The 6,599-nt window shown below is 46.2% G+C and overlaps 1 long non-coding RNA gene across 1 annotated transcript; it reads right to left on the bottom strand.

Moving 5' to 3' along the window:
• Positions 1-603: 603 nt before the first annotated feature.
• LOC109323927 lies at positions 604-2,180 on the bottom strand. The gene is made up of 4 exons (XR_002104784.1): positions 2,149-2,180; positions 1,681-2,044; positions 1,458-1,488; positions 604-627 (listed from the first exon to the last, which is right to left on the bottom strand). It is a non-coding gene; the product is annotated as an uncharacterized LOC109323927 (long non-coding RNA).
• Positions 2,181-6,599: the final 4,419 nt, after the last annotated feature.

The raw sequence follows: 6,599 nt of genomic DNA, 5'->3' as shown, positions 1-6,599 counted from the left end.
GCTTTCATGCATAGTACACTTTCATGCACAGGAAGCACTTCTTGCCCTCATTCTGGTTATACGTGTTGTATAACCAGGAGGAGGTTAGTAGGTCTTTCAGGATGTATTATTCTTTATACTGATGCATCACTTTCTGCTGAAATCAAAATATTACTTAATATCTTCCTCTGGTAAAATCTGGAAAAACCTTTCAAAGGTTTTTTAATATCTTTTGTCACTACCTTCTTCTTGGTTGCTGGCCAAGACCCCTGTGGTCCAGGTAGTAGGCTCTTTGCCCCACTTGCCCTGTGCCTTACACCTCTCGGTTGCACCATTGTATCTTTGGAATCATTGCTGGGGGAAGGCATCTTCCTGTATGGGGAAACCCCTGCCTGCTTCCTGGCCTTCTCCTTGAGAGCCAGGACCATATTAAGTAATATTTTGATTTCAGCAAAAAGTCAAAATCTTCTCTTATATCTTCCTCTTGTAAAATCTGAAAAAAAACCCAACTTTTAAAGTTTTTTAAATACCTTTTGGTAATACCTTCTTCCTGTTTGCTGGCCAAAGACCTCCCCTCTGTTGCACCCTTGGCTCTTCAGCAAGTAACCAAGCACATCCCGACATGACCTCTGCATTCTGGGTAGTAGGCTTTTTTAAGTAAGTTTTTAGTAAGGTTTTTTAATACGTTTTTAAATACCTTTCACTAATACCTTCTTCTTAGGTTGCTGGCCAAGACTTGCCCTCCATTACACCCTTGGCACCCTCCCTAGCTCCCTCTTACCCCATGGCTAGGGCTCTTAGCACAGTGGTGCTCTAGCATACCTCCCTCCCCCCAGCATCTCCTTCATGGTTACTGGCTACAGACTGGTGGCCCTTACACACACACACAAACACACACACCCACACCATCAATCTAATAATCAGTCAGTTGGTTTAGAGCAGTCAGAAATCTCTACATTTTCTGAGGAGGCTGTGACTTGAGTTTCTCCTCTGAATGGAGGAGACCTTCTTGGTTGCTGGCCAAGACCTCTGCATTCCGGGTAGTAGGCTCTTTGCCCCACTTGCCATATGCCTTACATCTCTCGGTTGCACCTTTGTAACTTTGGAGTCATTGCTGGGGGAAAGCTTCTTCCTGTGTGGGGAAACTCCTGCCTGCTTCCCAGGCTTCTCCTTGGGAGCCAGGACCACTTCAGGGGCAGAAGCTGAGGCACTTTGGCCCAAGCGTCAGATCTATTTGCACAAGTTCTCCAGGCTCACATAGTCTTCTATCCCTCCTCCTGGTTACTGGCCATGCCCTGCATCAGTACCAGCTGGACAAGTTGTGCAAGCACATTTCACTCATTGCTGCAGAGTTTGCTGCAGAGGGCTTAGGTAGCAGGAAGGGGACTTCCACTAAGGAACCTGCAGCTTAGTTTCTCCTTTAAATGGTGGAGCCCTTCTCTTCTTGGTTGCTGGCCTTTTTGGTTGCTGGCCATGACCTTTTTGCCCCACTTGCCCTCTGCCTTACACCTGGAAATCTTCTTGCAGTGTGGGGAAAACCCTACCTGCTTCTTGATCTACTTCTTGGGAGGAGTGGCAGAAGCTGAGGCTTCTTCACAGTTTGGTGCAAGCAACAGTTCTCCATGCTGGCTACAAAGCCTTGTTGTTGGTTGATGGCTGGCCAAGACCTCCTCTTCAGCCCACTTGCTCTCTGCCTTATACCTCAGCAACCAAGCAGACACATCCCGACCTGACCTCTCTCCGTTGCACACTTGTAACTGCAATTGGTGTTGGCCACAAAGCCTTCTTTTTCTTTGCTGGTCGAGACCTCTAGGTCCCTCTTTTCCCATGGCTGAGGGCTTGGCTCTAGCTCAGGAAAAGTCCCTCCCTAGCTCCCTCTTGCCCCATGAGTGGGGCTCTTAGAATCCAAGGTGGTGCTCTGGCATATTCCCTCCCTAGCAACTCCTTTGTGGTTACTGGACATGTCTCAGAAAATGCACTTCTGCACTGCAGGAAATCGCTACATAAAATCCTCATAGACTACTGTAGCATGTATGACTTTAAAAATAATTCTTGCTACAGTAGTCTATGAGGATTTAGATTTTAGTTTTTTCATTTAAAGAAAAGTGTTTTCCTTAGGTCATGGTAAATCTGCACCAGGCCTGTGGGCTTTTCACCCCACTTGCCCACCTCTGCACCTACCTCTCCACTGCAGCCTTGTATTTTTGGAGTCATAGCCGCTGGTCACAAAGCAATCTGTGCTCACTGCAGTGGCAGAGGCCTCAGGTCGCATCAGGGATCTTCCACTAAGGAAGGAGATGAGGCTTGAGCTTCTCCTCTGAATAATGGAGAAACTCAAGCCTTCTTCGTGGCTGGCCTTCTTGGTTGCTGGCCAAGACCTCCGCAATCACAGTAGTGTTGCCTGCTTCCTGCCCTTCTCCTTGGGAGGTGGCAGAAGCGGAGGCTTGTTCACATGCTTTGGCACAAGCATCAGTACTTGCCCTGTGCCTTACACCTCTCCGTTCCTTACTCCTGTCCCTTGCAAACTTTCTTCTTCATTGCTGGCCAAGAAACAGGTTGCTCTGTGTTCTGGGTAGGAGGCTCTCCACCCAACTTGCCCTCAGCAACCTTCCTTGGCCCTTATAGTTTCATAGTGAGTAGGGTCAGAAGGGACCTGAGCAGGTCATCAAGTCCGACCCCCTGCCATGGCTGGAAAGAGTACTGGGGTCAAACGACCCCAGCAAGGTGAATGCCTTATGCCTCTGGAGTTGATACTGGCCACAAAGCCTTCTTTTAGGTTGCTGGACAAGACCTCTTCACCTTATGAAGGCCAAGACCTCTTCACCTCTCCATTGCACCCTTGTATCTTTGGAATCATTTCTGGGGAAAAACTTGCTCTGTGGGGAAAACCCTGCCTGCTTCCCGCCCTTCTCCTTGGGAGCCAGTGGCAGAAGCTGAGGCTTGCTTGCTTGCTTTAGTATGAGCATCAGTACTTGCCCTGTGCCTTACATTCCTTACTCCTGTCTCTTGCAAACCTTCTTCTTGGTTTCTGGCCCAGAAGTGTGTTGCTCTGTGTTCTGGGTAGTAGGCTCTTCACCCTACTTGCCCTGTGCCTTACACCTCAGCAAACTTCCTTAGCTCTTGTGGTACTGGCCACAAAGCTTTCTTCTAGGTTGCTGGCCAAGTCCTCTTTGCCCCGCTTGCCCTGTGCCTTATGACACTTCTCTGCTGTACCCTTGTATCTTTGGAGTCACTGCTGACCACGAAGCAAGCTGCGATCATGAGCTATCCCTGCAGTGGCAGAGGTCTTGGGTTGCAGGTAGTGCCTTTTTCCCCACAAAAAGCCTGAGTTTCTCCTCTGAATTGCAGAGGCCTCCTTGGTTGCTTTGCCTGCTCTCTGATTTAGACCTCTCGCCCACCTCCTGGTTAGCTTTGACCACTGCAATGGCCCACTGCAATGGCAGAAGCTGAGGCTTCTTCACTGGTTTGGTCTGAGTGGCAGAAGCTGAGGCTTCTTCATTGGCTTCTCGCCCTGCAGCTGATTACTGCCCATGTACCTACCACCAAATTCATCTTTTTTCATAAAACTAGCAAAAGATTATTTTGTATTTGCTTAATAGATTATGACTGTATTTCTGAACTTGGTTTGTTACATGGAAGATTTAACACAGATGCAAGTAGGTATAATTAGAGGTAATGGGATGAAATTAAGAAAATAAAAAAGTAGGTTGGTTAAGTCAGAAAATTATACTAATGAAACATATTAAAAAATAAAGTCTTCTTTCATGAGAAATATAGGATGTCCTGTTGCTTGAAAAACAAAACTGGAAAATACAGAGCACTAAATGCACTCAATCTTTCACTGACAGAGTAATTTAAATGATTAAAGAGTTTTTTACATGTCTAACCTCATGGCTTATTCAAATAGACCACATGAACATGTGAAAACTATCTAGTCTATCAAGTTAGAGCAGTTCCAAATTAGATTTGTCACTGCAACAAATGCCATGCAGGTTTAAGGAAAACAAAGGTTACTATCTCCACCCCTTCCAGTTGCTGAAACTTTCCCTCCTATTTTTTTAAACAGATCTGTCTTTCATCACACAAAAAACAATTGTTTTCAAAGCTGACATCATCACAACAATGTAAATGGCCAAGAAAAGGATTAAAATGATTTAAGTTCTCATTCAAACAGTAATACATACTAAATTATTAAAAACTATAAAGAACTGCAATTAAGCTTGATACTGTGCTTATTTTCATTACATTCATGGATTTTGAGAGCTCCCCCTGGTGACAGATCCATCCCCAAGTACAATTTTAGCCAGGGGTTTAAAAAGCTAGTGGACAAAGGATACAATTTTAAAACACCATTTAGGCAGGTAAATATGCAGATAAGACTTGAGTCTCAAGAATGTCTACAAGCCCTGATCCTTTTGATTTAAATAGCAGTTAAGCATATTCAAAAATATCACTTCTATTTCTATCTGCCTCCTCTGGCAACTAAATACTTCTGAAAATCTGGTCAAAGTGCTCAAGTTAGAAGCCATTGAGTTGTGAGCATTCTTAAGGCCATTGAATTTGTGACCTCTTGTGGATACGAAGTAATGCATTCTTGCTACTTTTCCCCTCTATATTATGAAGTGGCTTATTGAAAATATTTCAGGACATAAATGCACCTCAGACACTTGGAATAGCAAATAGAGACCAATTTAGAATCTAATTTCTAGGCTACAATCTAACCATATGTCACTGCACAAAAGAGTAAGGGCATCAACGTGCTCTCTTAGGGCCTTGGCAGACATTACGTTTGTCTCTTTTTATATGAAAGACTACATTTTCACATTATTGTGCTATAAAAATGGTTGATCTGCCACAAAAACGGTAGATCCACAACACGGGAATTTCTGTCTCAAATAGCAAATTATTTGTTTTGCCAGGAAAAATTGAATGCATTGATGGATCTTAGGACTCCCTCCCTCCACCACTATCCCACAGTGCTCTGCAGTTCAAGAGGGAAGGAGGAGGGGAGAGCTTCTGGCTTCCTGACCCAGCAAAGACCTCTCCAGGAGGCTTACAGTCTGTCCTGCCTCAGTTGCTACATGCAACAGGGATAGGACTGCAGTGGTGGCAGGGGCTGACTAGGTATTTTCTCTGCACAGTCAGTTTGTAGGCAATTGCACTGGGAACTTCCAGGGTTTTCTGGCGCTTGAGCACCAGGAGCACTTAACATTCCTGGCCAGCAAGTAGCCCCAGGCCAGAGACTGCTGGATCTGTCCCTTTTGTTATCTCCGGTGTTAATCAGTTTTGCCACAGTGGCAATAACTGATCAGCAGAGTCACTTCAAGGCTCCCTTGTGGGCAGGGGGACCTAAGGAGCAGCCCTCTATCACCCCATTGCTGGAAAGTGCATCTCTGGGGCAAATTTGATGCACTCCAGTCAGAGAGTTGTGTATGTGTGCCCAACCATAGTGCTGTATGTTTTGTAGTGCTACAAACTTTGCTAGGTTTATCTTTAACCAGGGGTACAGCATTGGAAACAATGCAAATGCTAGAGATTGTGGGTGATTTGGGAAGGCAGGCTGGGAACAGGGTAAAGCCTTGGTTTTTCTCTCCCTCAGCATCCTTGCTTGCAAGTGTAACAGACTGTAACAGAAGAGATACTTCTCAGTAGGGGGTGTGCCATGGCAAGCCAAAACCAGGCTGAGCCTGGGAGATTTTTGTCCCCCTGAGGACACCAGAACAAAAGTACCGGAGAATTTCTACCTTCAGGCCCTGGAAACAGGATCGCTGACAGAGTGCCAGAATTTTGCAGTCAGGATTGGGATGGCTGCTGAGATCTGGTGCAGGAAGTTGGCCATTGGGGAGCTGAAGGAGGGACAAACCGCTGGGTAAATACTGCAGGAATCACACTGGGGGGCTGCAGCGGTGAGTGTAGGAGGCTGCAGGAGCCAAACCACCTGTCATATGAGTGAGGGATGCGAGCAGAGCCCAGAGGCAAGCCCTGAGTTAGGTTAAAGGGGAAGCACCCAGGGCTGGCAGTTGGTGAGTGGGCATAGCCCTCTCCCCTTGGAGTAGACCCTCATGTGGGGGGCTTTAAGGGGAGATCAGTCTCAGCTAGCAAGACTGTAGCTGAAGACAATGGGGGTGGGTGGGGCACCAGAGAAGCCCAAATTCTGAGTGTCAAAGAGGGACATGGGGGTGAGCAACCAGGAAAGTAGACCCACCAGCCCCGTCTGGGTGGGTGTTGTTAGAAAGGGGTGTTGTTGGGGGAGAGGTTGTTTATGTGTTACAGGAGGCTGAGCAAGGGCACCAGCCATCATCAGGAGTAGAGCCCCAGGGCCATTGAGGGAGCTCTAAGCACACTCACACCTGATGGATTACGCTTGCCTGAACTAAAATGACTTCAAGATAACAGTACTCAACTGAAAGACTGTTGTTCTGGTGGTCTATGACAGACCTACCAGGACTATATCATTGGTTTTTTTTTTTACAAAGAAGGGGATGTCCCTGTCTTGTTTCTTTTAGGTTTTGGATACACATCAGGTTACCTTACTTTATGGGGAATAGACCTACTGTCACTCTACTAGGGGTATGGTCACCTACCTATACGTGTATATATGTGGTTACAAAGTTATATAT

The sequence above is a fragment of the Crocodylus porosus genome, unplaced genomic scaffold (assembly GCF_001723895.1).
Source record: "Crocodylus porosus isolate Cpor-Errol unplaced genomic scaffold, CroPor_comp1, whole genome shotgun sequence".
NCBI lineage: Eukaryota > Metazoa > Chordata > Crocodylia > Crocodylidae > Crocodylus > Crocodylus porosus.
The sequence above is the reverse complement of the archived record's forward strand: the minus strand, read 5'-3'. Positions and strand labels throughout refer to the sequence as shown.